This window comes from Lolium rigidum, chromosome 4 (assembly GCF_022539505.1).
Source record: "Lolium rigidum isolate FL_2022 chromosome 4, APGP_CSIRO_Lrig_0.1, whole genome shotgun sequence".
NCBI classification, from domain to species: domain Eukaryota; kingdom Viridiplantae; phylum Streptophyta; class Magnoliopsida; order Poales; family Poaceae; genus Lolium; species Lolium rigidum.
The window spans coordinates 236,827,943-236,840,825 of record NC_061511.1 but is presented as its reverse complement, the minus strand read 5'-3'; the positions used below and the strand labels follow the sequence as shown (position 1 = coordinate 236,840,825).

The following is a 12,883-nucleotide window of genomic DNA, read 5'->3' as shown; positions in this document are numbered from 1 at the left end:
TTCCAGTCAACATGAATGACAGGCCGACAGTCACATTGGCCTAACTAGTGTGTGTCCATCCAAATTTGTGGTAGCCGGTTGCCCCTACAAGATATGGTACCCATATTTTTCCTTTTGACAGTTCATCACTCGGTACAAACTCACAGTCCATCATGTTTTCGTTCGGCATCCCCTCCATGCATGCGCGCACAAGCCGTCAAGCCTACTAGCCCAGAACAACGCCATGGCTGCGGCGAGCTTCCTCTTCCTACTCATCCTAGCTGCTGCAGTCGCCCCCTCCGTTGATAGCGCGAGAAAATCATACAACGGAAGCTGCATCCCGGCAGAGAGGGCAGCGCTGCTATCCTTCAAGGCCGGCATCACGAGTGACCCGAATAATCTCCTCACCTCGTGGCTTCCTGGAAACCAGGACTGCTGCTGGTGGAGCGGCGTCACCTGCAGTAGCAGGACAGGCCATGTCGTCAAGCTGGACCTACGCAACCCTTCTATGCCAGACAATTCACTACGTGGACAGGTATCATCTTCGCTGCTTGCTCTCCGGCGTAGTCTCAGGCATCTAGACCTGAGTGGGAATATTGCTCTCGGAGGTGGAATAGTTATGCCAGGATTTCTGGGCTCTCTCCAGAGTTTGAGGTATCTCAACCTCTCTGTCACGGGTTTCCATGGTAGAGTACCTCCTCGGCTAGGTAACCTCTCCAAACTGGTACAACTTAGCATCGGCAATGAGTATAACTATTACTACAATGATATATACTCAAAGGACATATCTTGGTTAGCACGTCTCCAATCGTTAGAGCACCTTAACATGGCTTTCACCAACCCCACCGGAGTAGCTGACTGGGTCCATACGGTCAACTACCTTCCCAATTTGGTTGTACTGATTCTCAGTTCATGTGGCCTTCATATGCGTAATGCCCCATCATCACTTCTACAGCACAACCTTACAGTTCTTGAGGAGCTTGATCTCTCTTATAACTCTTTGGACGGTTTAGCTGCGCCCAACTGGTTCTTCGCTATAAGCCTATAACTAGCCTCAGGAGCCTAAGCTTAGAGGGTTGTGAATTATCGGGCTTGTTTCCTAACGAGTTGGGAAACTTGACCTTGTTAGAGACCTTCGACGTTTCGTATAACAACTTCAACGGGATGATACCAGCCAACACACTGCAAAATATGTGTAATCTAAGGACTCTAAGACTCAACTACAACAACATCAGTGCAGACATTGCAGAGGTGATAGACATGATACCCAACTGCTCTCGGAAAGCATTTCAGGAGCTGAGTTTGGTGGATGCCAACATCACTGGCATGACATTACAATATGTGTCAGACTTACCTAGCTTAAGTATGCTTGATGTCAGTGCCAACCAGTTAAGCGGTTCAGTGCCTGTGGAGATTAGCACACTTACAAATTTGACTTACTTAAACCTGGGACACAACAAATTGAGTGGTGTAATATCAGAAGATCATTTTGCTGGTTTGATGAATTTAAAGTACATTGACTTATCTTACAATAATTTGGAATGTGACTCGCATTGGATACTTCCGTTCAACTTGTTGGATGTGGTATTGCTTTCCTCTTGTCATTTGGGTCCCCAGTTTCCTAAATGGCTACAACAATTGAAGGGCACTAGCTCACTTGATATTTCAAACACTGGTCTAGTTGGTACCATCCCAGATTGGTTTTGGACTACCTTTTGTGATGCTCGCCATCTAGACGTATCCTTCAACCAACTTAGCAGCAAGTTACCACTCAGTTTGGAGTTCATGTCGTCATTGACTTTTCTTTACATGCACACAAATCTATTGACTGGTTTGATACCCAACTTACCAACAACAATTGTGTTTTTGGACATATCCAGAAACTCTTTATATGGATTTGTGCCAGATTTCCAAGCTCCACAATTGCGTTTTGCATATTTGTATTCGAATTCTATAACTGGAGCTATTCCGACATCAATTTGTCGAGCACAAAACTTGCGGGTTTTAGACATTTCCAACAATCTCCTTTCCGAGGAACTTCCTGACTGTGGCAGAGAAGAGATGAAACAATGGAACTCATATACCAAAATCTCTTCAGGAGTGAATTCCATGAGTTCTTTCGGTTTGAAAACCACTACTCTTTTTCTAAGAAACAACAGTCTTTCAAGTCGATTTCCTTTGTTCCTACGACAATGTCCAAGTCTTAGTTTCCTTGATCTGGCTCAAAACAAATTTATTGGAGAGTTACCTGGATGGATTAGTGAAGCCATGCCTGGTTTAGTTATGCTAAGCTTAAGATCGAACAGTTTTTCTGGTCAGATTCCAATTGAAATAATGGAGCTTCGTGATGTTCGTATTCTGGATCTGTCCAACAGTAACTTTTCTGGATCCATACCGAGACATCTAGAAAAGTTGAGAGTTTTGAATGGAAAGGCTGCTATTGATAATTCAGCATATGAAAATCCTTTTGACGAAGTATGGGTTACTAGTTTTGGAGACTTTATCGTAGGAGTGTATAATGGTAGCATCTCGTTGGTGATAAAAGGGCAAGTGCTTGAGTACACTAGGAATACTGAATATTTGACGAGCATTGATTTATCTTGCAACAGCTTAATTGGAGAAATCCCAGAGGGACTAAGCTCCCTTTCTGGTCTCATCAATTTGAATTTGTCATCAAACATGCTGAGTGGAAATATCCCATATAAGATTGGCAACCTTCGATCGGTGGAGTCTCTCGACCTCTCAAAGAACAAACTTGGTGGTGGACTTCCTCAGAGCTTATCAGACTTGACATACTTGAGCTATCTAAACTTGTCATACAATAATCTGTCAGGAAGAATACCCACGGGACATCAACTAGACAGTCTCAACACGGATGATCCAGCATATATGTACATTGGTAATCCAGGTCTCTGTGGACATCCAGTTCTAAGGCAATGTCCTAGTCCTCCTGCATATCCGTCAGCTAATGGTGATTCATCAAGATGACATGAAGTTGGTCTGTCTCAAATGCATTTTCTTGTAGGATTAATAATTAGTTTTGTGGCGGGTACTTGGATGGTATTTTCTGGACTTCTCTTTATGAAGAGGTGGAGGTATGCTTATTTCGGGCATCTCGACAGGCTATATGACAGGTTGTATGTCAATTCTGTTGTTACTTGGCGGAAATGGTTCAGAAACACTGATGAAAATTGAGCAAGAACTATGTATACGGGGTGGTTGCTCTATACATTTTTTTTTTTTGAACAAGGAAAGGGCCTGGAAGGCCCTGGAAATTGCATTATGTCACACGTGGCAGGTACAGTTTTACAAGGAGGTCCTCTAACATCTTTTGCACAGGAAAACCAGAATTTTAGGAAAGGCCCTCCAAACTTGCAAGAAACACCCTGAGACAAAAACTAAAAAAGCAATCAGGTCCCTGAGCGCCTCCACCACCAGTCGCCGGCGACCTCGAGACGCTGCCGCCGAGATGCGCTACCAAGCTGCTCGATAGCATACTTCCGGCGACGATGCTGACTCGCCGGCCGCTTCTCCTCCTCGGGGGACGAACCAATTGGCGGTGGAGAGACGACGAGCTCCGATGAATCGAGCACAGAGAAGCCTCCGTCTTGGAGGTTGAAGATGGGCCGCTTGACCGGCCGAAGATCGAGGCGCTGCTGGAAGGCGCCACGTGATTCGCTCGAAGGAGCTCAGTAGCTCCATAGCACCTCTTGGGCAAAGCCTGACTTCGATAGGCGCGAGATGCAGCGCCGCCAGCAACTCCCTCCTCACCACCACGGCAGGCCAGGGAAAAGTAGAGCGGAGTGCTTCTCAGCTCGGAGCGAAGCCAGAAGACGAACCAAGATCTGGTTACCTGAGGCAGGGAGGACGCTCTGCAGTTTCCATCCCCCTCGCCACCGAGGCCGGCCGGGATAGAAATCGAAGAGCACCTCGCCACCGCGCAGAGAGAATCCCCCATGCCTCCACGGCCGGACGGGAACACCTGCATCTGATGGCGCCCATGCAGGCACATCAGATCCTTCACCACCGATTTATTGAAGGATACTGTGCTGCTCCTCCATATTAGCGATAATGATTCTAGGGTTTAACGATGTACCCTCCTGGGCGTCGGTTCCATGTTAATATAGGATGTAAAGCCCATCAAGCCTTGTACAGGGAGAGTCCTACACGTATTGGAGTACTACTCCATATACGGTAGACTAAAACAGGAATAAACAACTAATACAAATATATGTTTAACACCCTCCCTTAATCTCAACCGTGAGAAAGGTTGAGATTACGTTTAAATTCATCAAGCTCCTTCACTGGTAATGCTTTGGTGAATCCATCTGCTACTTGATCTTTCCTGGAGATAAACTTGATATCTAGCAATCTGTCAGCAACTCGCTCTCTCACAAAATGAAAATCAATCTCTATGTGCTTGGTTCTAGCATGAAACACTGGATTTGCAGACAAGAAGGTGGCACCTATGTTATCACACCATAAGCAAGGTCTTACTCTGAGAGCTACACCAAGTTCTCTAAGAAGAGCTTCAACCCATATTAATTCAGTCGTAGCATTTGTTAATGCCTTATACTCAGCTTCAGTACTTGATCTAGAAACTGTGGCCTGCTTTCGAGCACTCCAAGATATCAAATTTCTTCCAAAGAAGACAGCAAAACCTCCTGTTGACCTTCTATCATCAATACAACCTGCCCAATCTGCATCTGAAAAAGCACTAAGCAAACTAGAGGCAGACTTCTGAAATGTAAGACCTAGTTTCAAAGTTCCTTGAACATATCTTAAAATTCTTTTCACTGCTGTCCAATGTGTTGTTGTAGGAGCATGCAAATATTGACAAACCTTATTAACTGAATAAGACAAATCAGGTCTAGTCAATGTAAGATACTGTAGAGCACCAACTATACTTCTGTACGTGGTGACATCAGCAGAGCCAAGAGGATTACCATCTGTTAAGGACAACTTTTCGGTAGAAGACATTGGTGTAGGACAAGTGGTACACTGTGTCATGCCGACTTTTGCAAGAAGGCTCGGTAGCATACTTCTCTTGTGTAAGTAGCAGTCCATCATCAACCTTTTTAACTTCAATACCCAAGAAGAAGTGTAAGTCACCCAAATCCTTCAAAGCAAAGTTACTGTTGAGGTCTTGAAGAAGCGCAGTAATTGCTTTTGGAGACAAACTGGTGACTATAATGTCATCAACATAGATAAGAACATAAACAATGATGCCCCTTTTATTGTATAGAAACAATGAAGTATCAGCTTTAGAAGGATAAAAACCGAGAGATTGTAGTTTGCACTTAACCTTGAGTACCATGCACGAGGAGCTTGTTTCAGTCTATAGAGAGCTTTTTCAAGTTTGCAAATGTAATGTGGATTTTTAGAATCCTCAAACCCTGGAGGTTGTCTCATATAAACATCCTCTTCCAGAACACCATGTAAGAACGTGTTCTTGACATCTAGCTGCCTTAAGCTCCAGCCTCTAGAAACAACAACTGCCAGAACAAGTCTAATGGTAGCTGCCTTGACAACGGGACTGAAGGTATCTTCATAATCAATGCCATAACGTTGTTTGAATCTTGTATCTGTCAACTGTTCCATCAGCATGCTTCTTAATACGATAGACCCACTTGCAGTCAATAATGTTTTTATTTGGACTTGAAGGAACTAAGTGCCAAGTTTTGTTATGCAGAAGTGCATTATATTCCTCAAACATAGCCTCACGCCATCTAGCATCTTTTAGTGCCTCATTAAGTGTCTGTGGTTCCCCCGTTGCTGCAAACATCCCATATCTGATAGTACCATCAGTGTACTGTTTCGGCTGACGAATACCCTGTTGAAGTCGTGTGCGAGGACGCAAAGATGTTGTCGGAGGGGGATTACTGGTTGCAGCAGAAGTTACCACGGCTTGGGTGTGCACAGAAGATCCTGGAGACAGCGGATCCAGACAAATCAGCAGTAGGGTCAGTATCAGCAGCAGAGAAGCTGCCACTTGTCGCGTCAGGACTGGCAGGAGCTGACGCGGTAGGGCTGTCGCCAGCAGCTCGCGTGGGGCCAGCACGCACCGGAGAGGGGGACCGTGCAGGGGAGGCAACATGGCGAGTTGACAGCTGCGGAGAACGCTGCGGCGACAAGGACCACTCGCGCCGACCACGAGGTGGATCGCCTGACGCCTCGCCTGTCGTGCCTGCGGTGTCTGCAGACGCGCGATCCGAGGCCGCACGAGCAGAGGTCTGCGGTGTCTGGGCGGGAGAATCCTCCTGGGATCTGCCGCCGAATTCGTCGTTTTGTGCAGCACTAGGAGAATCACCATTTGAGCTGAAGTCTTCATGATTTTCACTCAAATTTGTTTATGTCAACTGCTGTTCATCAGGAGCATCTGCAGGAGCAACATCTACAGAAGTATCATTAGTAACAACAGAGACAAACGGTAAAGGCATATAGTCATCAATGTGTGTCTCCCCATGGGTGGATGTGAGAGATGAATGTGTGGGTAGAAGCAGGATTTCTTGGCGAAGACGAGAACCAACATTTGGATTGAGAGATGCAAAAGGAAACAGATTCTCATCAAACACAACGTCTCGAGAAATATAGACACGTCCAGTGGAGGGATCAAGACATTTAACGCCCTTGTGACGAGAGCTATAACCAATGAAAACACATCTAGTGGATCGGAAAGCAAGTTTTCTTTTGGTGTAAGGGCGTAGATTAGGCCAACAAGCATAGCCAAAAACACGAAGGGATTCATAGTTAGGAGTGGTTTTGAGAAGACGCTGATACGTCTCAAACGTATCTATAATTTCTTATGTTCCATGCTACTTTTATGATGATACTCACATGTTTTATACACACTTTATGATGAAAACCTTCCAGAGACGCCGCCGCCGCCAATCCCATCTCGGGGGATTCAGGAGATCGCCTCCGGCACCCTGCCGGAGAGGGGAATCATCTCCCGGAGGTCTCTTCATCACCATGATCGCCTCCGGATTGATGTGTGAGTAGTTCACCCCTGGACTATGGGTCCATAGCAGTAGCTAGATGGTTGTCTTCTCCTCATTGTTCTATCATGTTAGATCTTGTGAGCTGCCTATCATGATCAAGATCATCTATTTGTAATGCTACATGTTGTGTTTGTTGGGATCCGATGAATATGGAATACTATGTCAAGTTGATTATGAATCTATCATATATGTTGTTTACGTTCTTGCATGCTCTCCGTTGCTAGTAGAGGCTCTGGCCAAGTTGATACTTGTGACTCCAAGAGGGAGTATTTATGCTCGATAGTGGGTTCATGCCTCCATTGAATGCGGGACGAGTGACGAGAAAGTTCTAAGGTTGTGGATGTCTTGTTGCCACTAGGGATAAAACATCAATGCTTTGTCTAAGGATATTTGTGTTGATTACATTACGCACCATACTTAATGCAATTGTCACGTTGTTTGCAACTTAATACTGGAAGGGGTTCAGATGATAACTCTGAAGGTGGACTTTTTAGGCATAGATGCATGCTGGATAGCGGTCTATGTACTTTGTCGTAATGCCACGATTAAATCTCATAGTACTCATCGTGATATATGTATGTGCATTGTTATGCCTTCTTTATTTGTCAATTGCCCAACTGTAATTTGTTCACCCAACATGCCATTTATCTTATGGGAGAGACACCACTAGTGAACTGTGGACCCCGGTCCATTCTTTACATCTGAAATACAATCTACTGCAATATAATACTCGTTCTTTACTGTTCTTCGCAAACAAACATCATCTTCCACACTATACATTTAATCCTTTGTTTACAGCAAGCCGGTGAGATTGACAACCTCACTGTTACATTGGGGCAAAGTACTTTGATTGTGTTGTGCAGGTTCCACGTTGGCGCCGGAATACCTGGTGTTGCGCCGCACTACACTCCGCCACCAACGAACTTCACGTGATCCTTGACTCCTACTGGTTCGATAATCTTGGTTTCTTACTGAGGGAAAACTTGCTGTTGTACGCATCACACCTTCCTCTTGGGGTTCCCAACGGACGTGTGTCTTGCACGCCATCAGACGCTCAACTGGGGTGTCATGATTTATCACTTTGCTGGGAAGAACATTCATAGTTAGGAGTGGTTTTGAGAAGACGCTCAACTGGGGTGTCATGATTTATCACTTTGCTGGGAAGAAGATTGATGAGAAAGGTTGTTGTAAGGAAGGCATCATCCCAGAATTTAAGAGGCATAGATGCATTTGCAAGTAAGGCAAGACCGACTTCAACTATGTGACGGTGTTTGCGTTCAGCGGAGTGATACGTCCCAAACGTATCTATAATTTCTTATGTTCCATGCTACTTTTATGATGATACTCACATGTTTTATACACATTATATGTCATTATTATGCATTTTCCGGCACTAACCTATTGACGAGATGCCGAAGAGCCAGTTGTTGTTTTCTGCTATTTTTGGTTTCAGAAATCCTAGTAAGGAAATATTCTCGGAATTGGACGAAATGAACGCCCAGGGGCCTATTTTTCCACGAAGCTTCCAGAAGACCGGAGGAGATACGAAGTGGGGCCACGGGGCGCCGCCACACTAGGGCGTCGCGGCCTAGAGGGGGCCCGCACGGCCCTAGCGTGTGGGGCCCCCCGTGACGCCTCCTGACCTGCCCTTCCGCCTACTTAAAGCCTTCGTCGCGAAACCCCCAATATCGAGAGCCACGATACAGAAAACCTTCCAGAGACGCCGCCGCCGCGAATCCCATCTCGGGGGATTCAGGAGATCGCCTCCGGCACCCTGCCGGAGAGGGGAATCATCTCCCGGAGGTCTCTTCATCGCCATGATCGCCTCCGGGTCGATGTGTGAGTAGTCCACCCCTGGACTATGGGTCCATAGCAGTAACTAGATGGTTGTCTTCTCCTCATTGTGCTATCATGTTAGATCTTGTGAGCTGCCTATCATGATCAAGATCATCTATTTGTAATCCTACATGTTGTGTTTGTTGGGATCCGATGAATATTGAATACTATGTCAAGTTGATTATCAATCTATCATATATGTTGTTTATGTTCTTGCATGCTCCCCGTTGCTAGTAGAGGCTCTGGCCAAGTTGATACTTGTAACTCCAAGAGGGAGTATTTATGCTCGATAGTGGGTTCATGCCTCCATTAAATCCTGGGACGAGTGACGTGAAAGTTCTAAGGTTGTGGATGTGCTTGTTGCCACTAGGGATAAAACATCAATGCTTTGTCTAAGGATATTTGTGTTGATTACATTACGCACCATACTTAATGCAATTGTCTCGTTGTTTGCAACTTAATACCGGAAGGGGTTCGGATGATAACCCGAAAGTGGACTTTTAGGCATAGATGCATGCTGGATAGCGGTCTATGTACTTTGTCGTAATGCCCTGATTAAATCTCATAGTACTCATCATGATATATGTATGTGCATTGTTATGCCTTCTTTATTTGTCAATTGCCCAATGATACGTCCAAAACGTATCTACTTTCCCGAACACTTTTGCTATTGTTTTGCCTCTAATTTGTGTATTTTGGATGCAACTAACACGGACTAACGCTGTTTTCAGCGAAGCTGATTCAGTGTCTCGTTTTTGTGCGGAAATCCAACTTTCGGGAAAAACCTCGGGATTTTGACGAAGGCCCTATTTTCCCGAATGCGACGGAGCCAGAAGGACAAATCAAGTGGAGGCCCGAGGGCCCCACACCATAAGGCGGCGCGGCCTAGGGGGGGCCCGCGCGACCCTATGGTGTGGCCCCCTCGGCTGGCCTCCGACGCCCTCCTTCGGACTACTTATTGGCCTCGACCTAAAAACGCACGGGAGGAAGTCGAAGTCGCCAGAAACCCTCCAGAACGCCGTCACATCGCGAAACTCCGTCTCGGGAGCCAGAAGTCTCCGTTCTGGCACTCCGCCGGGACGGGGAATTGGAGGAGATCATCGCCATCATCACCGCCAACACCTCTCCATCAACCAGCCATGTTTCCCCCATCCATGTGTGAGTAATTCCCCCGTTGTAGGCCGAAGGGGATGGTAGGGATTGGATGAGATTGGTCATGTAATAGCATAAGATTGTTAGGGCATAGTGCCTAGTATCCGTAGATGTTACTTTTATGATATTGTTGCAACTTGTTATGCTTAATGCTTGTCACTAGGGCCCGAGTGCCATGATCTCAGATCTGAACATGTTATTGATTCGTGAAGATATTCGTTGCTTATGATCTTACCTGCAAGTTGTATACACATGTCGCTATCCGGAACCAATGGCCCCGAAGTGACAAGAATCGGGACAACCGGAGGGGATGGTAGTGATGTGAGGATCACATGTGTTCACGGAGTGTTAATGCTTTGCTCCGGTACTCTATTAAAAGGAGTACCTTAATATCCAGTAGTTTCCCTTGAGGCCCGGCTGCCACCGGCTAGTAGGACAAAAGATGTTGTGCAAGTTTCTCATTGCGAGCACGTACGACTATAATTGGAACACATGCCTATTGATTGATTAGTACTTGGATACCGTTTTATTATTATCTCGCAAATGCCCTGCTATGATTGTTACATGAGTTTCTCTCATCCATGCAACGCCCGTCATCCGTCCCCGTGCCTACAGTATTTTAATCCTGCTTGTTTACTAAAATCACTACTGCTGTCTTTGTTACTCTCTGCTTGTTATTTTACTATCGCTACTGCTATAAAGCTGTTACTATCGATAAACTCTTGCGAGCAAGTCTGTTTCCAGGTGCAGCTGAATTGACAACTCCATCTGTTAAGGCTTTCAAGTATTCTTTGTCTCCCCTTGTGTCGAATCAATAAATTGGGTTTTACTTCCCTCGAAGACCGTTACGATCCCCTATACTTGTGGGTCATCACCCAACCGTAATTTGTTCACCCAACATCCGTTTCTCTTATGGGAGAGACACCACTAGTGAACTCGTGGACCCCGGTCCAATTCTTTACATCTGAAATACAATCTACTGCAATTGTTCTTTACTGTTCTTCGCAAACAATCATCAACATCCACACTATACATCTAATCCTTTGTTTACAGCAAACCGGTGAGATTGACAACCTCACTGTTACGTTGGGGCAATGTACTTTGATTGTGTTGTGCAGGTTTCACGTTGGCGCCGGAATCCCTGGTGTTGCGCCGCACTACACTCCGCCACCAACAACCTTCACGTGTTCCTTGACACCTACTGGTTCGATAACCTTGGTTTCTTACTGAGGGAAAACTTGCTGTTGTGTGATGGCGTGTATTTCACACGTTCGTTGGGCAACCCCAAGAGGAAGGTATGATGCGCACAGCAGCAAGTTTTCCCTCAGAAAGAAACCAAGGTTTATCGAACCAGGAGGAGCCAAGAAGCACGTTGAAGGTTGATGGCGGCGGGATGTAGTGCGGCGCAACACCAGAGATTCCGGCGCCAACGTGGAACCTGCACAACACAACCAAAGTACTTTGCCCCAACGAAACACTGAGGTTGTCAATCTCACCGGCTTGCTGTAACAAAGGATTAACCGTATTGTGTGGAAGATGATTGTTTGCAGAGAAAACAGTAGAAACAAGTATTGCAGATAGATTGTATTTCGATAAAGAGAATTGGACCGGGGTCCACAGATTCACTAGAGGTGTCTCTCCCATAAGACGAACAGCATGTTGGGTGAACAAATTACAGTTGGGCAATTGACAAATAAAGAGAGCATGACCATGCACATACATATCATGATGAGTATAGTGAGATTTAATTGGGCATTACGACAAAGTACATAGACCGCCATCCAACCGCATCTATGCCTAAAAAGTCCACCTTCGAGTTATCATCCGAACCCCCTCCGGTATTAAGTTGCAAAGCAACGAGACAATTGCATTAAGTATGGTGCGTAATGTAATCAACAACTACATCCTTAGACATAGCATCAATGTTTTATCCCTAGTGGCAACAGCACAACACAACCTTAGAACTTTACGTCACTCGTCCAGTGTCAATGCGGGCATGAACCCACTATCGAGCATAAGTACTCCCTCTTGGAGTTAAAAGCATCTACTTGGCCGGAGCATCTACTAATAACGGAGAGCATGCAAGATCATAAACAACACATAAGCATAACTTTGATAATCAACATAACAAGTATTCTCTATTCATCGGATCCCAACAAACGCAACATATAGAATTACATATAGATGATCTTGATCATGATAGGCAGCTCACAAGATCCGACAATGATAGCACAATGGGGAGAAGACAACCATCTAGCTACTGCTATGGACCCATAGTCCAGGGGTAGACTACTCACTCATCACTCCGGAGGCGACCATGGCGGCGTAGAGTCCTCCGGGAGATGATTCCCCTCTCCGGCAGGGGTGCCGGAGGCGATCTCCAGGATCCCCCGAGATGGGATCGGCGGCGACGGCGTCTCGCATATGTTTTCCGTATCGTGGCTCTCGGTATCGGGGGTTTCGTCACGGAGGCTATTTGTAGGCGGAAGGGCAGGTCAAGAGGCGGCACAGGGGGCCCACACCACGGGCCGGCGCGGCCAAGGGGGGCCGCGCCGCCCTAGGGTTTGGCGCCCTGTGGCCCCTCTTCGTCTCTCCTTCGGACTTCCGGAAGCTTCGTGAGAAAATAGGCCTCCGGGCTTTTATTTCGTCCAATTCCGAGAATATTTCTTTACTAGGATTTCTGAAACCAAAAACAGCAGAAAACAAGCAAGCGGCACTTCGGCATCTTGTTAATAGGTTAGTTCCGGAAAATGCACGAATATGACATAAAGTGTGCATAAAACATGTAGATAACATCAATAATGTGGCATGGAACACAAGAAATTATCGATACGTTGGAGACGTATCAGCATCCCCAAGCTTAGTTCTGCTCGTCCCGAGCAGGTAAAACGATAACAAAGATAATTTCCGGAGTG

The 12,883-nt window shown here is 45.9% G+C and overlaps 1 pseudogene; it reads left to right on the top strand.

Annotated features, from left to right (window-relative positions):
- The first annotated feature begins 223 nt into the window (after positions 1 to 223).
- Positions 224 to 3,174, top strand: LOC124648451 (annotated as a pseudogene).
- The last annotated feature ends 9,709 nt before the right edge of the window (positions 3,175 to 12,883 follow it).